We start from the raw sequence: 22975 nt of genomic DNA, 5'->3' as shown, positions 1-22975 counted from the left end.
GGTCTGCATGTCCGTGCAGGAGCAAGGCATTATGGGAACTATCTTTACACAGCTCAGCGATTTTTCTTTCTGTTTGGCTTCTGATCTTCTGAACAGGTGAAATATGAGGAGACTTAAGGGCACTATTGAGACAACAGAAGGTATGCCTGCAGCTTGAGATTAACTCTTTACTAGCCTTTCCTTCTCCTTTAAGAAAGCTCTCAATAATGCACACAGTTAAAACCCCTTTCCATCTCCAATCTCTCTGTCTTTCTCCTTTAAAACATTGGCGCACCATGCAAAGGCATCAAGGAGCAATGAATGATGAAACAGCTAAAGACTTGTGATTCACAAAAGGCTTTAAAAGGACCGATGGTTGCAAGCAAACATTTCCTGTTCAAGGCAGCTAATTTTTCTGCTGAAAAGTAAAGGTATTACAAGGGCCATAGAATGAAAAAATGAATGGCGGTACCTTGTGCGTGCTGTCAGTATTGGTGACACAGTTTTGCTTTGCAGCCTTTGTGGTGAAACGGTAGAGCTCCTGCTTGCAGTTCTGAAAGTTTGTGGTTCAATTCCTGCCAGAGCATCAAGTTCCCTTTAACATGCGTTAATGAGTCAATTGCAAATGCAAGAGTGTCTTTGTGATACTATGAGCTACCGCTGATGCAATTCCCTCCCCTCTAAAGCACGTTGCAGCTTAAGATGTCTCTTTGTGGATGCATACCTCCGCCATGCTGAGCTTCAGCTTCCCTCCAGGCACGCCCATGTCAGACTGCCCAGGAAGTGTGCCTGCAAGCTTTCACGTGCCCCCTGGAACTCTCGACAGACTCCCCTTTTAGGATAAGCCGGCCTCCTGCAGTAACCATTTTACTTGACTTTCTGTATTTTTTTTCTGTTTGCAAAAACGTTTCAAGTAAAACCGCTTCCGTCATTCCATTTGTAGCAAGCTTAAATTGTCAAAGGTGCAGGTAGAATATACACTTATGTCATAGATTCTGAAAAATGATGCAGCTGGCAGGTGACAATGGCAGTGGAAGAATGGTGGGAAACGTGCTTTAAAATAATGCTTTTTCAAAAACAGACAGACACAAAGTCAATGTTACTGCAAGCAGACAAAAAAACTGCTTTCTGAAAGCAAACATTCCCTGATCAAGGTCGCTTTAAACACTGAGAACACACTGGCAAACCTCTCAATCAGATTCTTATAGGCCATGTAGCGAAAAAATGAATGGCGGTTCCTTATGTGAGCTGCCAGGTTTGGTGACCCTTGTTAAGGGATCAAAAGGAAAAGCGAATGGTGGCCCTTTTTTGTGAGCTGTCACGATCGGCGAGCAGCTTGGCTAGAGAGGCTCCGTGCAGACCTCATGGCGCAACGGTAGCGCGTCTGACTCCAGATCAGAAGGTTGCGTGTTCAAATCACATCGGGGTCAAGTGCTCTTCAATTCACCTTGTTGTTTTCTGGTGGAAGCAGAAGTGAGTTGGCCTTCCTGAAAGGCGGTCCTTAGGAAGAGCAGTTCGACTGAGGGAGACTGTAGGCCGAAAAGCTGAAGACACGTGGACTGACCAGAGGTCACGCCCTCAGAATGAAGCCAGCATTTGTTGTTGTTCTTTTTGTTGCTGATTTTGTTAAATAACCCAGAATTCTTCACTGGTAGCCGATTCTTTCAGTCTCCCTTTTAAATGTTTCCAAACAGATCTCTGCTCATGTGGCAAAATTGCTTCAGCTTGGCTTTGCAGCCTTTGTGGCGAAATGGCAGAGCTCCTGCTTGCAGTTCTGAAGGTTCGTGGTTCAATTCCTGCCAGAGCATCAAGTTCCTTTTAACATGCGTTAATGAGTCAATTGCAAATGCAAGAGTGTCCTTGCGATTCTATGAGCTTCCGCTGATGCAATTCCCTCCCCTCTAAAGCACGTTGCAGCTTAAGATGTCTCTTAGTGGATGCATACCTCCGCCGTGCTGAGCTTCAGCTTCCCTCCAGGCACGCCCATGTCAGACTGCCCAGGAAGTGTGCCTGCAAGCTTTCACGTGCCCCCTGGAACTCTCGACAGACTCCCCTTTTAGGATAAGCCGGCCTCCTGCAGTAACCATTTTACTTGACTTTCTGTATTTTTTTTCTGTTTGCAAAAACATTTCAAGTAAAACCGCTTCCGTCATTCCATTTGTAGCAAGCTTAAATTGTCAAAGGTGCAGGTAGAATATACACTTATGTCGTAGATTCTGAAAAATGATGCAGCTGGCAGGTGACAATGGCAGTGGAAGAATGGTGGGAAACGTGCTTTAAAATAATGCTTTTTCAAAAACAGACAGGCACAAAGTCAATGTTACTGCAAGCGGACAAAAAAACTGCTTTCTGAAAGCAAACATTCCCTGATCAAGGTCGCTTTAAACACTGAGAACACACTGGCAAACCTCTCAATCAGATTCTTATAGGCCATGTAGTGAAAAAATGAATGGCGGTTCCTTATGTGAGCTGCCAGGGTTGGTGACCCTTGTTAAGGGATCAAAAGGAAAAGCGAATGGTGGCCCTTTTTTGTGAGCTGTCACGATCGGCGAGCAGCTTGGCTAGAGAGGCTCCGTGCAGACCTCGTGGCGCAACGGTAGCGCGTCTGACTCCAGATCAGAAGGTTGCGTGTTCAAATCACGTCGGGGTCAAGTGCTCTTCAATTCACCTTGTTGTTTTCTGGTGGAAGTGAGTTGGCCTTTCTGAAAGGCGGTCCTTAGGAAGAGCAGTTCGACTGAGGGAGACTGTAGGCCGAAAAGCTGAAGACACGTGGACTGACCAGAGGTCACGCCCTCAGAATGAAGCCAGCATTTGTTGTTGTTCTTTTTGTTGCTGATTTTGTTAAATAACCCAGAATTCTTCACTGGTAGCCGATTCTTTCAGTCTCCCTTTTAAATGTTTCCAAACAGATCTCTGCTCATGTGGCAAAATTGCTTCAGCTTGGCTTCGCAGCCTTTGTAGCGAAATGGTAGCGCTCCTGCTTGCTGGTTTTGAAGTTTCATGGTTCAATTCCTGCCAGCGCAATATGCTCCCTTTGACATGTATTGATGCATCAATTGCAAATACAAGAGTCTCCTTGTGAGTCTATGAGCTTCCGCTGATGCAATACCCTCCCCTCTAATGCACATTGTCATTTTAGATATTTCTTAGTGGATGCATACCTCTGCCATGCTGAGCTTAAGCTAACTTCCCAGCATGCCTGTGTCAGACTGCCCAGGAAGCCTTTCACATGGCCCCTGGAACTCTTAACAGACTCCTCTTTTAGAATAAGCCAGCCTCCTGCAGTAACCATTTTACTTGACTTGGGTAAGGAGGGCTCCGTGCAGACCTCGTGGCGCAACGGTAGCGCGTCTGACTCCAGATCAGAAGGTTGCGTGTTCAAATCACGTCGGGGTCAAGTGCTGTTTAATTTGCCTTTATTGTTTTCCGGCGGAAGCGGAATTGAGTTGGCCTTTCTGGAAGGTGGTCGTTAGGAGAGCAGCTTTACTGAGGGAGACTGTAGGCCGAAAAGCTAAAGCCACTCGGACAGACCAGAGACTACGCCCTCAGAATGAAGCCTGCATTTGTTGTTGTTCTTGTTGTTGTGGCTGATTTCGTTAATTAACCCAGAATTCTTCACAGGTAACCGAGTCTTTCATTCTCCCTTTTAAATGGCTCCAAACAGATCTTTGCTCACGTGGCAACATTGCTTTACAGGCCTTCCATTGTTGAGTATATGACAAACGCAAGGCTACCTTAGAGTTCCACGAGCATCAGATAAAGGAATACTTGCAAAAATGACATGGCGGCTTAAGAAAGCTCTCAATAATACACACAGTTAAAACCCCTTTCCATCTCCAATCTCTCTGTCTTTCTCCTTTAAAACATTGGCGCACCATGCAAAGGCATCAAGGAGCAATGAATGATGAAACAGCTAAAGACTTGTGATTCACAAAAGGCTTTAAAAGGACCGATGGTTGCAAGCAAACATTTCCTGTTCAAGGCAGCTAATTTTTCTGCTGAAAAGTAAAGGTATTACAAGGGCCATAGAATGAAAAAATGAATGGTGGTACCTTATGCGTGCTGTCAGTATTGGTGACACAGTTTTGCTTTGCAGCCTTTGTGGCGAAACGGTAGAGCTCCTGCTTGCAGTTCTGAAGGTTCGTGGTTCAATTCCTGCCAGAGCATCAAGTTCCCTTTAACATGCGTTAATGAGTCAATTGCAAATGCAAGAGTGTCCTTGTGATTCTATGAGCTTCCACTGATGCAATTCCCTCCCCTCTAAAGCACGTTGCAGCTTAAGATGTCTCTTAGTGGATGCATACCTCCGCCGTGCTGAGCTTCAGCTTCCCTCCAGGCACGCCCATGTCAGACTGCCCAGGAAGTGTGCCTGCAAGCTTTCACGTGCCCCCTGGAACTCTCGACAGACTCCCCTTTTAGGATAAGCCGGCCTCCTGCAGTAACCATTTTACTTGACTTTCTGTATTTTTTTTCTGTTTGCAAAAACATTTCAAGTAAAACCGCTTCCGTCATTCCATTTGTAGCAAGCTTAAATCGTCAAAGGTGCAGGTAGAATATACACTTATGTCGTAGATTCTGAAAAATGATGCAGCTGGCAGGTGACAATGGCAGTGGAAGAATGGTGGGAAACGTGCTTTAAAATAATGCTTTTTCAAAAACAGACAGGCACAAAGTCAATGTTAATGCAAGCGGACAAAAAAACTGCTTTCTGAAAGCAAACATTCCCTGATCAAGGTCGCTTTAAACACTGAGAACACACTGGCAAACCTCTCAATCAGATTCTTATAGGCCATGTAGTGAAAAAATGAATGGCGGTTCCTTATGTGAGCTGCCAGGGTTGGTGACCCTTGTTAAGGGATCAAAAGGAAAAGCGAATGGTGGCCCTTTTTTGTGAGCTGTCACGATCGGCAAGCAGCTTGGCTAGAGAGGCTCCGTGCAGACCTCGTGGCGCAACGGTAGCGCGTCTGACTCCAGATCAGAAGGTTGCGTGTTCAAATCACGTCGGGGTCAAGTGCTCTTCAATTCACCTTGTTGTTTTCTGGTGGAAGCGGAAGTGAGTTGGCCTTTCTGAAAGGCGGTCCTTAGGAAGAGCAGTTCGACTGAGGGAGACTGTAGGCCGAAAAGCTGAAGACACGTGGACTGACCAGAGGTCACGCCCTCAGAATGAAGCCAGCATTTGTTGTTGTTCTTTTTGTTGCTGATTTTGTTAAATAACCCAGAATTCTTCACTGGTAGCCGATTCTTTCAGTCTCCCTTTTAAATGTTTCCAAACAGATCTCTGCTCATGTGGCAAAATTGCTTCAGCTTGGCTTCGCAGCCTTTGTGGCGAAATGGTAGCGCTCCTGCTTGCCGGTTTTGAAGTTTCATGGTTCAATTCCTGCCAGCGCAATAAGCTCCCTTTGACATGTATTGATGCATCAATTGCAAATACAAGAGTCTCCTTGTGATTCTATGAGCTTCCGCTGATGCAATACCCTCCCCTCTAATGCACATTGTCATTTTAGATATTTCTTAGTGGATGCATACCTCTGCCATGCTGAGCTTAAGCTAACTTCCCAGCATGCCTGTGTCAGACTGCCCAGGAAGCCTTTCACATGGCCCCTGGAACTCTTAACAGACTCCTCTTTTAGAATAAGCCAGCCTCCTGCAGTAACCATTTTACTTGACTTGGGTAAGGAGGGCTCCGTGCAGACCTCGTGGCGCAACGGTAGCGCGTCTGACTCCAGATCAGAAGGTTGCGTGTTCAAATCACGTCGGGGTCAAGTGCTGTTTAATTTGCCTTTATTGTTTTCCGGCGGAAGCGGAATTGAGTTGGCCTTTCTGGAAGGTGGTCGTTAGGAGAGCAGCTTTACTGAGGGAGACTGTAGGCCGAAAAGCTAAAGCCACTCGGACAGACCAGAGACTACGCCCTCAGAATGAAGCCTGCATTTGTTGTTGTTCTTGTTGTTGTGGCTGATTTCGTTAATTAACCCAGAATTCTTCACAGGTAACCGAGTCTTTCATTCTCCCTTTTAAATGGCTCCAAACAGATCTTTGCTCACGTGGCAACATTCCTTTACAGGCCTTCCATTGTTGAGTATATGACAAACGCAAGGCTACCTTAGAGTTCCACGAGCATCAGATAAAGGAATACTTGCAAAAATGACATGGCGGCTTAAGAAAGCTCTCAATAATACACACAGTTAAAACCCCTTTCCATCTCCAAATTCTCTGTCTTTCTCCTTTAAAACATTGGCGCACCATGCAAAGGCATCAAGGAGCAATGAATGATGAAACAGCTAAAGACTTGTGATTCACAAAAGGCTTTTAAAGGACCGATGGTTGCAAGCAAACATTTCCTGTTCAAGGCAGCTAATTTTTCTGCTGAAAAGTAAAGGTATTACAAGGGCCATAGAATGAAAAAATGAATGGCGGTACCTTATGCGTGCTGTCAGTATTGGTGACACAGTTTTGCTTTGCAGCCTTTGTGGCGAAACGGTAGAGCTCCTGCTTGCGGTTCTGAAAGTTCGTGGTTCAATTCCTGCTAGAGCATCAAGTTCCCTTTAACATGCGTTAATGAGTCAATTGTAAGAGTGTCCTTGTGATTCTATGAGCTTCCGCTGATGCAATTCCCTCCCCTCTAAAGCACGTTGCAGCTTAAGATGTCTCTTAGTGGATGCATACCTCCGCCGTGCTGAGCTTCAGCTTCCCTCCAGGCACGCCCATGTCAGACTGCCCAGGAAGTGTGCCTGCAAGCTTTCACGTGCCCCCTGGAACTCTCGACAGACTCCCCTTTTAGGATAAGCCGGCCTCCTGCAGTAACCATTTTACTTGACTTTCTGTATTTTTTTTCTGTTTGCAAAAACATTTCAAGTAAAACCGCTTCCGTCATTCCATTTGTAGCAAGCTTAAATCGTCAAAGGTGCAGGTAGAATATACACTTATGTCGTAGATTCTGAAAAATGATGCAGCTGGCAGGTGACAATGGCAGTGGAAGAATGGTGGGAAACGTGCTTTAAAATAATGCTTTTTCAAAAACAGACAGGCACAAAGTCAATGTTACTGCCAGCGGACAAAAAAACTGCTTTCTGAAAGCAAACATTCCCTGATCAAGGTCGCTTTAAACACTGAGAACACACTGGCAAACCTCTCAATCAGATTCTTATAGGCCATGTAGTGAAAAAATGAATGGCGGTTCCTTATGTGAGCTGCCAGGGTTGGTGACCCTTGTTAAGGGATCAAAAGGAAAAGCGAATGGTGGCCCTTTTTTGTGAGCTGTCACGATCGGCGAGCAGCTTGGCTAGAGAGGCTCCGTGCAGACCTCGTGGCGCAACGGTAGCGCGTCTGACTCCAGATCAGAAGGTTGCGTGTTCAAATCACGTCGGGGTCAAGTGCTCTTCAATTCACCTTGTTGTTTTCTGGTGGAAGCGGAAGTGAGTTGGCCTTTCTGAAAGGCGGTCCTTAGGAAGAGCAGTTCGACTGAGGGAGACTGTAGGCCGAAAAGCTGAAGACACGTGGACTGACCAGAGGTCACGCCCTCAGAATGAAGCCAGCATTTGTTGTTGTTCTTTTTGTTGCTGATTTTGTTAAATAACCCAGAATTCTTCACTGGTAGCCGATTCTTTCAGTCTCCCTTTTAAATGTTTCCAAACAGATCTCTGCTCATGTGGCAAAATTGCTTCAGCTTGGCTTCGCAGCCTTTGTGGCGAAATGGTAGCGCTCCTGCTTGACGGTTTTGAAGTTTCATGGTTCAATTCCTGCCAGCGCAATAAGCTCCCATTGACATGTATTGATGCATCAATTGCAAATACAAGAGTCTCCTTGTGATTCTATGAGCTTCCGCTGATGCAATACCCTCCCCTCTAATGCACATTGTCATTTTAGATATTTCTTAGTGGATGCATACCTCTGCCATGCTGAGCTTAAGCTAACTTCCCAGCATGCCTGTGTCAGACTGCCCAGGAAGCCTTTCACATGGCCCCTGGAACTCTTAACAGACTCCTCTTTTAGAATAAGCCAGCCTCCTGCAGTAACCATTTTACTTGACTTGGGTAAGGAGGGCTCCGTGCAGACCTCGTGGCGCAACGGTAGCGCGTCTGACTCCAGATCAGAAGGTTGCGTGTTCAAATCACGTCGGGGTCAAGTGCTGTTTAATTTGCCTTTATTGTTTTCCGGCGGAAGCGGAATTGAGTTGGCCTTTCTGGAAGGTGGTCGTTAGGAGAACAGCTTTACTGAGGGAGACTGTAGGCCGAAAAGCTAAAGCCACTCGGACAGACCAGAGACTACGCCCTCAGAATGAAGCCTGCATTTGTTGTTGTTCTTGTTGTTGTGGCTGATTTTGTTAATTAACCCAGAATTCTTCACAGGTAACCGAGTCTTTCATTCTCCCTTTTAAATGGCTCCAAACAGATCTTTGCTCACGTGGCAACATTGCTTCAGCTTGGCTTCGCAGCCTTTGTGGCGAAATGGTAGCGCTCCTGCTTGCCGGTTTTGAAGTTTCATGGTTCAATTCCTGCCAGCGCAATAAGCTCCCTTTGACATGTATTGATGCATCAATTGCAAATACAAGAGTCTCCTTGTGAGTCTATGAGCTTCCGCTGATGCAATACCCTCCCCTCTAATGCACATTGTCATTTTAGATATTTCTTAGTGGATGCATACCTCTGCCATGCTGAGCTTAAGCTAACTTCCCAGCATGCCTGTGTCAGACTGCCCAGGAAGCCTTTCACATGGCCCCTGGAACTCTTAACAGACTCCTCTTTTAGAATAAGCCAGCCTCCTGCAGTAACCATTTTACTTGACTTGGGTAAGGAGGGCTCCGTGCAGACCTCGTGGCGCAACGGTAGCGCGTCTGACTCCAGATCAGAAGGTTGCGTGTTCAAATCACGTCGGGGTCAAGTGCTGTTTAATTTGCCTTTATTGTTTTCCGGCGGAAGCGGAATTGAGTTGGCCTTTCTGGAAGGTGGTCGTTAGGAGAGCAGCTTTACTGAGGGAGACTGTAGGCCGAAAAGCTAAAGCCACTCGGACAGACCAGAGACTACGCCCTCAGAATGAAGCCTGCATTTGTTGTTGTTCTTGTTGTTGTGGCTGATTTCGTTAATTAACCCAGAATTCTTCACAGGTAACCGAGTCTTTCATTCTCCCTTTTAAATGGCTCCAAACAGATCTTTGCTCATGTGGCAACATTGCTTTACAGGCCTTCCATTGTTGAGTATATGACAAACGCAAGGCTACCTTAGAGTTCCACGAGCATCAGATAAAGGAATACTTGCAAAAATGACATGGCGGCTTAAGAAAGCTCTCAATAATACACACAGTTAAAACCCCTTTCCATCTCCAATCTCTCTGTCTTTCTCCTTTAAAACATTGGCGCACCATGCAAAGGCATCAAGGAGCAATGAATGATGAAACAGCTAAAGACTTGTGATTCACAAAAGGCTTTAAAAGGACCGATGGTTGCAAGCAAACATTTCCTGTTCAAGGCAGCTAATTTTTCTGCTGAAAAGTAAAGGTATTACAAGGGCCATAGAATGAAAAAATGAATGGCGGTACCTTATGCGTGCTGTCAGTATTGGTGACACAGTTTTGCTTTGCAGCCTTTGTGGCGAAACGGTAGAGCTCCTGCTTGCAGTTCTGAAGGTTTGTGGTTCAATTCCTGCCAGAGCATCAAGTTCCCTTTAACATGCGTTAATGAGTCAATTGCAAATGCAAGAGTGTCCTTGTGATTCTATGAGCTTCCGCTGATGCAATTCCCTCCCCTCTAAAGCACGTTGCAGCTTAAGATGTCTCTTAGTGGATGCATACCTCCGCCGTGCTGAGCTTCAGCTTCCCTCCAGGCACGCCCATGTCAGACTGCCCAGGAAGTGTGCCTGCAAGCTTTCACGTGCCCCCTGGAACTCTCGACAGACTCCCCTTTTAGGATAAGCCGGCCTCCTGCAGTAACCATTTTACTTGACTTTCTGTATTTTTTTTCTGTTTGCAAAAACATTTCAAGTAAAACCGCTTCCGTCATTCCATTTGTAGCAAGCTTAAATCGTCAAAGGTGCAGGTAGAATATACACTTATGTCGTAGATTCTGAAAAATGATGCAGCTGGCAGGTGACAATGGCAGTGGAAGAATGGTGGGAAACGTGCTTTAAAATAATGCTTTTTCAAAAACAGACAGGCACAAAGTCAATGTTACTGCAAGCGGACAAAAAAACTGCTTTCTGAAAGCAAACATTCCCTGATCAAGGTCGCTTTAAACACTGAGAACACACTGGCAAACCTCTCAATCAGATTCTTATAGGCCATGTAGTGAAAAAATGAATGGCGGTTCCTTATGTGAGCTGCCAGGGTTGGTGACCCTTGTTAAGGGATCAAAAGGAAAAGCGAATGGTGGCCCTTTTTTGTGAGCTGTCACGATCGGCAAGCAGCTTGGCTAGAGAGACTCCGTGCAGACCTCGTGGCGCAACGGTAGCGCGTCTGACTCCAGATCAGAAGGTTGCGTGTTCAAATCACGTCGGGGTCAAGTGCTCTTCAATTCCCCTTGTTGTTTTCTGGTGGAAGCGGAAGTGAGTTGACCTTTCTGAAAGGCGGTCCTTAGGAAGAGCAGTTCGACTGAGGGAGACTGTAGGCCGAAAAGCTGAAGACACGTGGACTGACCAGAGGTCACGCCCTCAGAATGAAGCCAGCATTTGTTGTTGTTCTTTTTGTTGCTGATTTTGTTAAATAACCCAGAATTCTTCACTGGTAGCCGATTCTTTCAGTCTCCCTTTTAAATGTTTCCAAACAGATCTCTGCTCATGTGGCAAAATTGCTTCAGCTTGGCTTCGCAGCCTTTGTGGCGAAATGGTAGCGCTCCTGCTTGCCGGTTTTGAAGTTTCATGGTTCAATTCCTGCCAGCGCAATAAGCTCCCATTGACATGTATTGATGCATCAATTGCAAATACAAGAGTCTCCTTGTGATTCTATGAGCTTCCGCTGATGCAATACCCTCCCCTCTAATGCACATTGTCATTTTAGATATTTCTTAGTGGATGCATACCTCTGCCATGCTGAGCTTAAGCTAACTTCCCAGCATGCCTGTGTCAGACTGCCCAGGAAGCCTTTCACATGGCCCCTGGAACTCTTAACAGACTCCTCTTTTAGAATAAGCCAGCCTCCTGCAGTAACCATTTTACTTGACTTGGGTAAGGAGGGCTCCGTGCAGACCTCGTGGCGCAACGGTAGCGCGTCTGACTCCAGATCAGAAGGTTGCGTGTTCAAATCACGTCGGGGTCAAGTGCTGTTTAATTTGCCTTTATTGTTTTCCGGCGGAAGCGGAATTGAGTTGGCCTTTCTGGAAGGTGGTCGTTAGGAGAGCAGCTTTACTGAGGGAGACTGTAGGCCGAAAAGCTAAAGCCACTCGGACAGACCAGAGACTACGCCCTCAGAATGAAGCCTGCATTTGTTGTTGTTCTTGTTGTTGTGGCTGATTTTGTTAATTAACCCAGAATTCTTCACAGGTAACCGAGTCTTTCATTCTCCCTTTTAAATGGCTCCAAACAGATCTTTGCTCACGTGGCAACATTGCTTTACAGGCCTTCCATTGTTGAGTATATGACAAACGCAAGGCTACCTTAGAGTTCCACGAGCATCAGATAAAGGAATACTTGCAAAAATGACATGGCGGCTTAAGAAAGCTCTCAATAATACACACAGTTAAAACCCCTTTCCATCTCCAATCTCTCTGTCTTTCTCCTTTAAAACATTGGCGCACCATGCAAAGGCATCAAGGAGCAATGAATGATGAAACAGCTAAAGACTTGTGATTCACAAAAGGCTTTTAAAGGACCGATGGTTGCAAGCAAACATTTCCTGTTCAAGGCAGCTAATTTTTCTGCTGAAAAGTAAAGGTATTACAAGGGCCATAGAATGAAAAAATGAATGGCGGTACCTTATGCGTGCTGTCAGTATTGGTGACACAGTTTTGCTTTGCAGCCTTTGTGGCGAAACGGTAGAGCTCCTGCTTGCGGTTCTGAAGGTTCGTGGTTCAATTCCTGCTAGAGCATCAAGTTCCCTTTAACATGCGTTAATGAGTCAATTGCAAGAGTGTCCTTGTGATTCTATGAGCTTCCGCTGATGCAATTCCCTCCCCTCTAAAGCACGTTGCAGCTTAAGATGTCTCTTAGTGGATGCATACCTCCGCCGTGCTGAGCTTCAGCTTCCCTCCAGGCACGCCCATGTCAGACTGCCCAGGAAGTGTGCCTGCAAGCTTTCACGTGCCCCCTGGAACTCTCGACAGACTCCCCTTTTAGGATAAGCCGGCCTCCTGCAGTAACCATTTTACTTGACTTTCTGTATTTTTTTTCTGTTTGCAAAAACATTTCAAGTAAAACCGCTTCCGTCATTCCATTTGTAGCAAGCTTAAATCGTCAAAGGTGCAGGTAGAATATACACTTATGTCGTAGATTCTGAAAAATGATGCAGCTGGCAGGTGACAATGGCAGTGGAAGAATGGTGGGAAACGTGCTTTAAAATAATGCTTTTTTCAAAAACAGACAGGCACAAAGTCAATGTTAATGGCAAGCGGACAAAAAAACTGCTTTCTGAAAGCAAACATTCCCTGATCAAGGTCGCTTTAAACACTGAGAACACACTGGCAAACCTCTCAATCAGATTCTTATAGGCCATGTAGTGAAAAAATGAATGGCGGTTCCTTATGTGAGCTGCCAGGGTTGGTGACCCTTGTTAAGGGATCAAAAGGAAAAGCGAATGGTGGCCCTTTTTTGTGAGCTGTCACGATCGGCAAGCAGCTTGGCTAGAGAGGCTCCGTGCAGACCTCGTGGCGCAACGGTAGCGCGTCTGACTCCAGATCAGAAGGTTGCGTATTCAAATCACGTCGGGGTCAAGTGCTCTTCAATTCACCTTGTTGTTTTCTGGTGGAAGCGGAAGTGAGTTGGCCTTTCTGAAAGGCGGTCCTTAGGAAGAGCAGTTCGACTGAGGGAGACTGTAGGCCGAAAAGCTGAAGACACGTGGACTGACCAGAGGTCACGCCCTCAGAATGAAGCCAGCATTTGTTGTTGTTCTTTTTGTTGCTGATTTTGTTAAATAACCCAGAATTCTTCACTGGTAGCCGATTCTTTCAGTCTCCCTTTTAAGTGTTTCCAAACAGATCTCTGCTCATGTGGCAAAATTGCTTCAGCTTGGCTGCCCAGCCTTTGTGGCGAAATGGTAGCGCTCCTGCTTGCCGGTTTTGAAGTTTCATGGTTCAATTCCTGCCAGCGCAATAAGCTCCCTTTGACATGTATTGATGCATCAATTGCAAATACAAGAGTCTCCTTGTGAGTCTATGAGCTTCCGCTGATGCAATACCCTCCCCTCTAATGCACATTGTCATTTTAGATATTTCTTAGTGGATGCATACCTCTGCCATGCTGAGCTTAAGCTAACTTCCCAGCATGCCTGTGTCAGACTGCCCAGGAAGCCTTTCACATGGCCCCTGGAACTCTTAACAGACTCCTCTTTTAGAATAAGCCAGCCTCCTGCAGTAACCATTTTACTTGACTTTGGGTAAGGAGGGCTCCGTGCAGACCTCGTGGCGCAACGGTAGCGCGTCTGACTCCAGATCAGAAGGTTGCGTGTTCAAATCACGTCGGGGTCAAGTGCTGTTTAATTTGCCTTTATTGTTTTCCGGCGGAAGCGGAATTGAGTTGGCCTTTCTGGAAGGTGGTCGTTAGGAGAACAGCTTTACTGAGGGAGACTGTAGGCCGAAAAGCTAAAGCCACTCGGACAGACCAGAGACTACGCCCTCAGAATGAAGCCTGCATTTGTTGTTGTTCTTGTTGTTGTGGCTGATTTTGTTAATTAACCCAGAATTCTTCACAGGTAACCGAGTCTTTCATTCTCCCTTTTAAATGGCTCCAAACAGATCTTTGCTCACGTGGCAACATTGCTTTACAGGCCTTCCATTGTTGAGTATATGACAAACGCAAGGCTACCTTAGAGTTCCACGAGCATCAGATAAAGGAATACTTGCAAAAATGACATGGCGGCTTAAGAAAGCTCTCAATAATACACACAGTTAAAACCCCTTTCCATCTCCAATCTCTCTGTCTTTCTCCTTTAAAAACATTGGCGCACCATGCAAAGGCATCAAGGAGCAATGAATGATGAAACAGCTAAAGACTTGTGATTCACAAAAGGCTTTAAAAGGACCGATGGTTGCAAGCAAACATTTCCTGTTCAAGGCAGCTAATTTTTCTGCTGAAAAGTAAAGGTATTACAAGGGCCATAGAATGAAAAAATGAATGGCGGTACCTTATGCGTGCTGTCAGTATTGGTGACACAGTTTTGCTATGCAGCCTTTGTGGCGAAACGGTAGAGCTCCTGCTTGCAGTTCTGAAGGTTCGTGGTCAATTCCTGCCAGAGCATCAAGTTCCCTTTAACATGCGTTAATGAGTCAATTGCAAATTGCAAGAGTGTCCTTGTTGATTCTATGAGCTTCCGCTGATGCAATTTCCCTCCCCTCTAAAGCACGTTGCAGCTTAAGATGTCTCTTTAGTGGATGCATACCTCCGCCGTGCTGAGCTTCAGCTTCCCTCCAGGCACGCCCATGTCAGACTGCCCAGGAAGTGTGCCTGCAAGCTTTCACGTGCCCCCTGGAACTCTCGACAGACTCCCCTTTTAGGATAAGCCGGCCTCCTGCAGTAACCATTTTACTTGACTTTCTGTATTTTTTTTCTGTTTGCAAAAACATTTCAAGTAAAACCGCTTCCGTCATTCCATTTGTAGCAAGCTTAAATCGTCAAAGGGTGCAGGTAGAATATACACTTATGTCGTAGATTCTGAAAATGATTGCAGCTGGCAGGTGACAATGGCAGTGGAAGAATGGTGGGAAACGTGCTTTAAAATAATGCTTTTTCAAAAACAGACAGGCACAAAGTCAATGTTACTGCAAGCGGACAAAAAAACTGCTTTCTGAAAGCAAACATTCCCTGATCAAGGTCGCTTTAAACACTGAGAACACACTGGCAAACCTCTCAATCAGATTCTTATAGGCCATGTAGTGAAAAAATGAATGGCGGTTCCTTATGTGAGCTGCCAGGGTTGGTGACCCTTGTTAAGGGATCAAAAGGAAAAGCGAATGGTGGCCCTTTTTTGTGAGCTGTCACGATCGGCGAGCAGCTTGGCTAGAGAGGCTCCGTGCAGACCTCGTGGCGCAACGGTAGCGCGTCTGACTCCAGATCAGAAGGTTGCGTGTTCAAATCACGTCGGGGTCAAGTGCTCTTCAATTCACCTTGTTGTTTTCTGGCGGAAGTGAGTTGGCCTTTCTGAAAGGCGGTCCTTAGGAAGAGCAGTTCGACTGAGGGAGACTTTAGGCCGAAAAGCTGAAGACACGTGGACTGACCAGAGGTCACGCCCTCAGAATGAAGCCAGCTCGCCACAAAGGCTGCCCAAAGCAAAACTGTGTCACCAATACTGACAATGCAACGCATAAGGTACCCGCATTACATGTTTTTCATTCTATGGCCCTTGTAATACTTTACTTTTCAGCAGAAAAAAGTTAGCTGCCTGAACAGGAAATGTTTTGCTTGCAACCATCGGTCCTTTTAAACCCTTTGTGAATCACAAAGTCCCCCTTTAGCTGTTTCATCTTCAATTGCTCCCTTGCATGCCTTTGATGGTGCGCAAAGTTTAAAGGAGAAAGAAGGAGAGATTGGAGATGGAAAGGGGTTTTAACTGTGTGTATTATTGAGAGTTTCTAAGCCGCCATGTATTTTTGCAATTTTCTTTATCTGATGCTCGTGGAACTCTAAGGTAGCCTCTGCGTTTGTCATATACTCAACAATGGAGGCTGTAAGAAATGTTGCAGTGAGCAAAAGATCTGTTTGGAGCCATTTAAAAGGGAGAATGAAAGACTCGGTTACCTGTGAAGAATTCTGGGTAATTAACAAATCAGCCACAACAACAAGAACAACAACAAATGCAGGCTTCATTCTGAGGGCGTAGTCTCTGGTCATGTCCGAGTGGCTTTAGCTTTTCGGCCTACAGTCCCCTCAGTAAAGCTGCTCTCCTACGACCACCTCCAGAAAGGCCAACTCAATTCCGCTTCCGCCGGAAAACAATAAAGGCAAATTAAACAGCACTTGACCCCGCGTGATTTGAACAACGCAACCCTTCTGATCTGGAGTCAGACCGGCTACCGTTGCGCCACGAGGTCTGCACGGAGCCCTCCTTACCCAAGTCAAGTAAAATGGTTACTGCAGGAGCCTGGCTTATTCTAAAAGAGGAGTCTGTTAAGAATTCCAGGGGCCATGTGAAAGGCTTCCTGGCAGTCTGACACAGGCATGCTGGGAAGTTAGCTTAAGCTCAGCATGGCAGAGGTATGCATCCACTAAGAAATATCTAAAATGACAATGGTGCATAGAGGGGAGGGTATTGCATCAGCGAAGCTCATAGACTCACAAGGAGACTCTTTGATTGCAATTGAATGGCACAATACATGTCAAAAGGGAGCTTTATTGCGCTGGCAGGAATTGAAACCATGAAACTTCAAAACCGGCAAGCAGGAGCGCTAACCATTTCGCGCACAAAGGCTGGCGAAGCCAAAGCTGAAGCAATTTTGCCACATGAGCAGAGATCTGTTTGGAAACATTAAAAGGGAGACTGAAAGAATCGGCTACCAGTGAAGAATTTCTGGGTTATTTAACAAAATCAGCAACAAAAAGAACAACAACAAATGCTGGCTTCATTCTGAGGGCGTGACCTCTGGTCAGTCCACGTGTCTTCAGCTTTTCGGCCTAAGTCTCCCTCAGTCGAACTGCTCTTCCTAAGGACCGCCTTTCAGAAAGGCCAACTCACTTCCGCCACAGAAAAACAACAAGGTGAATTGAAGAGCACTTGACCCCAGACGTGATTTGAACACGCAACCTTCTGATCTGGAGTCAGACGCGCTACCGTTGCGCCACGAGGTCTGCACGGAGCCTCTCTAGCCAAGCTGCTTGCCGATCGTGACAGCTCACAAAAAAGGGCCACCATTCGCTTTTTCCTTTTGATCCCTAACAAGGGTCACCAACCCTGGCAGCTCACATAAGGAACCGCCATTCATTTTTTCACTACATGGCCTATAAGAATCTGATTGAGAGGTTTGCCAGTGTGTTCTCAGTGTTTAAAGCGACCTTGATCAGGGAATGTTTTGCTTTCAGAAAGCAGTTTTTTTTGTCCGCTGCAGTAACATTGACTTTGTGCCTGTCTGTTTTTGAAAAGCATTATTTTAAAGCACGTTTCCCACCATTCTTCCACTGCATTGTCACCTGCCAGCTGCATCATTTTTCAGAATCTACGACATAAGTGTATATTCTACCTGCACCTTGACGATTTTAAGCTTGCTACAAATGGAATGACGGAAGCGGTTTACTTGAAATGTTTGCAAACAGAAAAAAATAACAGAAAGTCAAGTAAAATGGTTACTGCAGGAGGCCGGCCTTATCCTAAAAGGGGAGTCTGTCGAGAGTTCCAGGGGCAGTGAAAGCTTGCAGGCACACTTCCTGGGCAGTCTGACATGGCGTGCCTGGAGGGAAGCTGAAGCTCAGCACGGCGGAGGTATGCATCCACTAAGAGACATCTTAAGCTGCAACGTGCTTTAGAGGGGGAGGAATTGCATCAGCGAAGCTCATAGAATCACAAGGACACTCTTGCAATTGACTCATTAACGCATGTTAAAGGGAACTTGATGCTCTGCAGGAATTGAACCACGAACCTTCAGAACTGCAAGCAGGAGCTCTACCGTTTCGCCACAAAGGCTGCAAAGCAAAACTGTGTCACCAATACTGACAGCACGCATAAGGTACCGCCATTCATTTTTTTCATTCTATGGCCCTTGTAATACCTTTACTTTTCAGCAGAAAAATTAGCTGCCTTGAACAGGAAATGTTTTGCTTGCAACCATCGGTCCTTTAAAAGCCTTTTGTTGAATCACAAGTCTTTAGCTGTTTCATCATTCATTGCTCCTTGATTGCCTTTGCATGGTGCGCCAATGTTTTTAAAGGAGAAAGACAGAGAGATTGGAGATGGAAAGGGGTTTTAACTGTGTGTATTATGAGAGCTTTCTTAAGGCCGCCATGTCATTTTTGCAAGTATTCCTTTATCTGATGCTCGTGGAACTCTAAGGTAGCCTTGCGTTTGTCATATACTCAACAATGGAAGCCTGTAAAGCAATGTTGCAACGTGAGCAAAGATCTGTTTGGAGCCATTTAAAAGGGAGAATGAAAAGACTCGGTTTACCTGTGAAAGATTCTGGGTTAATTAACAAAATCAGCCACAACAACAAGAACAACAACAAATGCAGGCTTCATTCTGAGGGCGTAGTCTCTGGTCTGTCCGAGTGGCTTTAGCTTTTCGGCCTACAGTCTCCTCAGTAAAGCTGCTCTCCTAACGACCACCTTCCAGAAAGGCCAACTCAATTCCGCTTCGCCGGAAAACAATAAAGGCAAATTAAACAGCACTTGACCCGACGTGATTTGAACACGCAACCTTCTGATCTGAGTCAGACGCGCTACCGTTGCGCCACGAGGTCTGCACGGAGCCCTCCTTACCCAAGTCAAGTAAAATGGTTACTGCAGGAGGCTGGCTTATTCTAAAAGAGGAGTCTGTTAAGAGTTCCAGGGGCCAATGTGAAAGGCTTCCTGGGCAGTCTGACACAGGCATGCTGGGAAGTTAGCTTAAGCTCAGCATGGCAGAGGTATGCATCCACTAAGAAATATCTAAAATGACAATGTGCATTAGAGGGAGGGTATTGCATCAGCGGAAGCTCATAGAATCTACAAGAGAGACTCTTGTATTTGCAATTGATGCATCATACATGTCAAAGGAGCTTATTGCGCTGGCAGGAATTGAACCATGAAACTTCAAAACCGCAAGCAGGAGCGCTACCATTTCGCCACAAAGGCTGGAAGCCAAGCTGAAGCAATTTTGCCAACATGAGCAGAGATCTGTTTGGAAACATTAAAAGGGAGACTGAAAGAATCGGCTACCAGTGAAGAATTCTGGTTATTTAACAAAATCAGCAACAAAAAGAACAACAAAGCTGGCTTCATTCTGAGGGCGTGACCTCTGGTCAGTCCACGTGTCTTCAGCTTTTCGGCCTACAGTCTCCCTCAGTCGAACTGCTCTTCCTAAGGACCGCCTTTCAGAAAGGCAACTCACTTCGCTTCCACAGAAAACAACAAGGGGAATTGAAGAGCACTTGACCCCGACGTGATTTGAACACGCAACCTTCTGATCTGGAGTCAAACGCGCTAGCCGTTGCGCCACGAGGTCTGCACGGAGCCTCTCTAGCCAAGCTGCTTGCCGATCGTGACAGCTCACAAAAAAGGGCCACCATTCGCTTTCCTTTTGATCCCTTAACAAGGGTCACCAACCCTGGCAGCTCACATAAGGAACCGCCATTCATTTTTTCACTACATGGCCTATAAGAATCTGATTGAGAGGTTTGCCAGTGTGTTCTCAGTGTTTAAAGCGACCTTGATCAGGGAATGTTTGCTTTCAGAAAGCAGTTTTTTTTTGTCCGCTTGCATAACATTGACTTTGTCTGTCTGTTTTTGAAAAAGCATTATTTTAAAGCACGTTTCCCACCATTCTTCCACTGCCATTGTCACCTGCCAGCTGCATCATTTTTCAGAATCTACGACATAAGTGTATATTCTACCTGCACCTTTGACGATTTAAGCTTGCTACAAATGGAATGACGGAAGCGGTTTTACTTGAAATGTTTTTGCAAACAGAAAAAAAATACAGAAAGTCAAGTAAAATGGTTACTGCAGGAGGCCGGCTTATCCTAAAAGGGGAGTCTGTCGAGAGTTCCAGGGGCACGGAAAATAGGGCTGCGCAAGCGACCACTTCCTGGGCAGTCTGACATGGGCGTGCCTGGAGGGAAGCTGAAGCTCAGCACGGCGGAGGTATGCATCCATAAGAGACATCTTAAGCTGCAACGTGCTTTAGAGGGGAGGGAATTGCATCAGCGGAAGCTCATAGAATCACAAGACACTCTTGCATGCAATTGACTCATTAACGCATGTTAAAGGGAACTTGATGCTCTGGCAGGAATTGAACCAAAACCTTCAGAACGCAAGCAGGAGCTCTACCGTTTCGCCACAAAGGCCCTGCAAAGCAAAACTGGTGTCACCAATACTGACAGCACGCATAAGGTACCGCCATTCATTTTTTCATTCTATGGCCCTTGTAATACCTTTACTTTTCAGCAGAAAAATTAGCTGCCTTGAACAAGGAAATGTTTGCTTGCAACCATCGGTCCTTTAAAGCCTTTTGTGAATCACAAGTCTTTAGCTGTTTCATCATTCATTGCTCCTTGATGCCTTTGCATGGTGCGCCAATGTTTTAAAGGAGAAGACAGAGAGATTGGAGATGGAAAGGGGTTTTAACTGTGTTATTATTGAGAGCTTTCTTAAGCCGCCATGTCATTTTTGCAAGTATTCCTTTATCTGATGCTCGTGGAACTCTAAGGTAGCCTTGCGTTTGTCATATACTCAACAATGGAAGGCCTGTAAAGCAATGTTGCCAACTGAGCAAAGATCTGTTTGGAGCCATTTAAAAGGGAGAAATGAAAGACTTCGGTTACCTGTGAAGAATTCTGGTTAATTAACAAATCAAGCCACAACAACAAGAACAACAACAATGCAGGCTTCATTCTGAGGGCGTAGTCCTCTGGTCTGTCCGAGTGGCTTTTAGCTTTTCGGCCTACAGTCTCCCTCAGTAAAGCTGCTCTCCTAACGACCACCTTCCAGAAAGGCAACTCAATTCCGCTTCCCGCCGGAAAACAATAAAGGCAAATTAACAGCACTTGACCCCGACGTGATTTGAACACGCAACCTTCTGATCTGGAGTCAGACGCGCTACCGTTGCGCCACGAGGTCTTGCACGGAGCCCTCCTTACCCAAGTCAAGTAAAATGGTTACTGCAGGAGGCTGGCTTATTCTAAAAGAGGAGTCTGTTAAGAGTTCCAGGGGCCATGTGAAAGGCTTCCTGGGCAGTCTGACACAGGCATGCTGGGAAGTTAGCTTAAGCTCAGCATGGCAGAGGTATGCATCCACTAAGAAATATCTAAAATGACAATGTGCATTAGAGGGAAGGGTATTGCATCAGCGAAGCTCATAGAATCACAAGGAGACCTTGTATTTGCAATTGATGCATCATACATGTCAAGGGAGCTTATTGCGCTGGCAGGAATTGAACATGAAACTTCAAAACCGGCAAGCAGGAGCGCTACCATTTTCGCCACAAAGGCTGCGAAGCCAAGCTGAAGCAATTTTGCCACATGAGCAGAGATCTGTTTGGAACATTTAAAAGGGAGACTGAAAGACTTCGGTACCTAGTGAAGAATTCTGGGTTATTTAACAAAATCAGCACAACAAAAGAACACAACAATGCGGCTTCATTCTGAGGGCGTACCTCTGGTCGTCCACGTGTCTTAGCTTTTCGGCCTACAGTCTCCCTCAGTCGAAACTGTTCTTCCTAAGGACCGCCTTCCAGAAAGGTCAACTCACTTCGCTTCCGACCAAAAACAACAAGGGAATTGAAGAGCACTTGACCCCGACGTAGATTTGAACCACGCAACCTTCTGATCTGGAGTCAGAACGCGCTAACCGTTGCGCCAAGGTCTGCACGGAAGCTCCTCCTTAATGTTTGCAACAAATCAAGGTCAAGTAAAATGTTACGCAGGAAGGCCGGCTTATCCTAAAAGGAGGAGTCTGTTAAAGATGTTCCAAGGGCACTTGTGAAAGCGCAGGCAACTTCTGGCAGTTCTGACATGCGGCGTGCCTGGGAAGTGTAGCTTTAAAGTCAGCTGGCAGAGGTTGCATCCACTAAGAAATCTAAGTGCACATGTGCTATTAAGAGGGGAGGGTATGCATCGCGGAAGCTCATAGAATCCAAGGGAGACTCTGCATTTGCAATGACTGCATCAATCGCATGTCAAGGGAAGCTTGATGCCTGGCAGGAATTGAACACATGAACTTCAAAAACGGCAAAGCAGGAGGCTGTACCATTTCGGCACAAAGGCTGCGAAGCCAAAGCTGAAGCAATTTTTGCCACATGAGCAGAGATCTGTTGGAAACATTTAAAAGAGGGAGACTGAAAGAATCGCTACCAGTTGAAGAATTCTGGGTTATTTAACAAAATCAGCAACAAAAAGAACAACAACAAATGCTGGGCTTATTTCTGAGGGCGTGACCTCTGGTCATCCACGTGTTTCAGCTTTTCGGCCATACAGTCTCCCTCAGTCGAACTGGCTCCCCTAAGGACCGCCTTCAGAAAGGCCAACTCACTTCGCCGCTTCCACCAGAAAACAACAAGGTGAATTGAAGAGCACTTGACCCCGACGTGATTTGAACACACGCAAACCTCTGATCTGGAGTCATGAACCGCTACGTTGCGCCACGAGGTCCTGCACGGAGCCTCTCTAGCCAAGCTGCCTCGCCGATCGTGACAGCTCAACAAAAAGGCACCATTCGCTTTCCTTTGATCCCTTAACAAGGGTCACCAAACCTGGCAGCTCACATAAGGAACCGCCATTCATTTTTTTCGCTACATGGCCTATAAAATCTGAATTGAGAGGTTTGCCAGTGTGTTTCTCAGTGTTTAAAGCCGACCTTGACAGGGAATGTTTGCTTTCAAGAAAGCAGTTTTTTTTGTCTGCCTGGCAGTAACATTGGACTTTGTGGTGCTGTCTGGTTTTGAAAAAGCATTATTTAAAGCACGTTCCCCACCATTCTTCCACTGCCATTTCACCTGCCAGCTGCATCATTTTTCAAGAATCTTACGACATAAGTGTATATTCTACTGCACCTTGACAGATTTAATAGCTTGCTACAAATGGAATTGACGGAGCGGTTTACTTGAAACGTTTTTGCAAACAGAAAAAAAATACAGAAAGTCAAGTAAAATGGTTACTGGCAGGAGGCCGGCTTATCCTAAAAGGGGAAAGTTGTCGAGAGTTCCAGGGGCACGTGAAAGCTTGCAGGGCACACTTCCTGGGCAA

General features: G+C 45.9%; 16 non-coding genes across 16 annotated transcripts; 13 read left to right on the top strand and 3 right to left on the bottom strand.

Annotated features, from left to right (window-relative positions):
* The first annotated feature begins 1337 nt into the window (after positions 1-1337).
* Positions 1338-1409, top strand: trnaw-cca. Its single transcript has one exon. It is a non-coding gene; the product is annotated as a tRNA-Trp (tRNA).
* A 1149-nt stretch (positions 1410-2558) lies between these two features.
* Positions 2559-2630, top strand: trnaw-cca. The gene has a single exon. It is a non-coding gene; the product is annotated as a tRNA-Trp (tRNA).
* Positions 2631-3304: 674 nt separating this feature from the next.
* Positions 3305-3376, top strand: trnaw-cca. The gene has a single exon. It is a non-coding gene; the product is annotated as a tRNA-Trp (tRNA).
* Positions 3377-4917: 1541 nt separating this feature from the next.
* On the top strand, positions 4918-4989 carry trnaw-cca. Its single transcript has one exon. It is a non-coding gene; the product is annotated as a tRNA-Trp (tRNA).
* A 680-nt stretch (positions 4990-5669) lies between these two features.
* On the top strand, positions 5670-5741 carry trnaw-cca. The gene has a single exon. It is a non-coding gene; the product is annotated as a tRNA-Trp (tRNA).
* A 1535-nt stretch (positions 5742-7276) lies between these two features.
* Positions 7277-7348, top strand: trnaw-cca. Its single transcript has one exon. It is a non-coding gene; the product is annotated as a tRNA-Trp (tRNA).
* Positions 7349-8028: 680 nt separating this feature from the next.
* trnaw-cca lies at positions 8029-8100 on the top strand. The gene has a single exon. It is a non-coding gene; the product is annotated as a tRNA-Trp (tRNA).
* A 683-nt stretch (positions 8101-8783) lies between these two features.
* trnaw-cca lies at positions 8784-8855 on the top strand. The gene has a single exon. It is a non-coding gene; the product is annotated as a tRNA-Trp (tRNA).
* A 1541-nt stretch (positions 8856-10396) lies between these two features.
* On the top strand, positions 10397-10468 carry trnaw-cca. Its single transcript has one exon. It is a non-coding gene; the product is annotated as a tRNA-Trp (tRNA).
* A 680-nt stretch (positions 10469-11148) lies between these two features.
* Positions 11149-11220, top strand: trnaw-cca. The gene has a single exon. It is a non-coding gene; the product is annotated as a tRNA-Trp (tRNA).
* Positions 11221-12757: 1537 nt separating this feature from the next.
* trnaw-cca lies at positions 12758-12829 on the top strand. The gene has a single exon. It is a non-coding gene; the product is annotated as a tRNA-Trp (tRNA).
* A 681-nt stretch (positions 12830-13510) lies between these two features.
* On the top strand, positions 13511-13582 carry trnaw-cca. Its single transcript has one exon. It is a non-coding gene; the product is annotated as a tRNA-Trp (tRNA).
* A 1546-nt stretch (positions 13583-15128) lies between these two features.
* On the top strand, positions 15129-15200 carry trnaw-cca. The gene has a single exon. It is a non-coding gene; the product is annotated as a tRNA-Trp (tRNA).
* Positions 15201-16822: 1622 nt separating this feature from the next.
* Positions 16823-16895, bottom strand: trnaw-cca. The gene has a single exon. It is a non-coding gene; the product is annotated as a tRNA-Trp (tRNA).
* Positions 16896-19166: 2271 nt separating this feature from the next.
* trnaw-cca lies at positions 19167-19239 on the bottom strand. The gene has a single exon. It is a non-coding gene; the product is annotated as a tRNA-Trp (tRNA).
* A 1541-nt stretch (positions 19240-20780) lies between these two features.
* trnaw-cca lies at positions 20781-20852 on the bottom strand. The gene has a single exon. It is a non-coding gene; the product is annotated as a tRNA-Trp (tRNA).
* Between the last annotated feature and the right edge of the window lie 2123 nt (positions 20853-22975).

This window comes from Xenopus tropicalis, chromosome 2 (assembly GCF_000004195.4).
Source record: "Xenopus tropicalis strain Nigerian chromosome 2, UCB_Xtro_10.0, whole genome shotgun sequence".
NCBI lineage: Eukaryota > Metazoa > Chordata > Amphibia > Anura > Pipidae > Xenopus > Xenopus tropicalis.
Note: the sequence above shows the minus strand (reverse complement) of the source record. Positions and strands in the feature narration are given on the sequence as shown.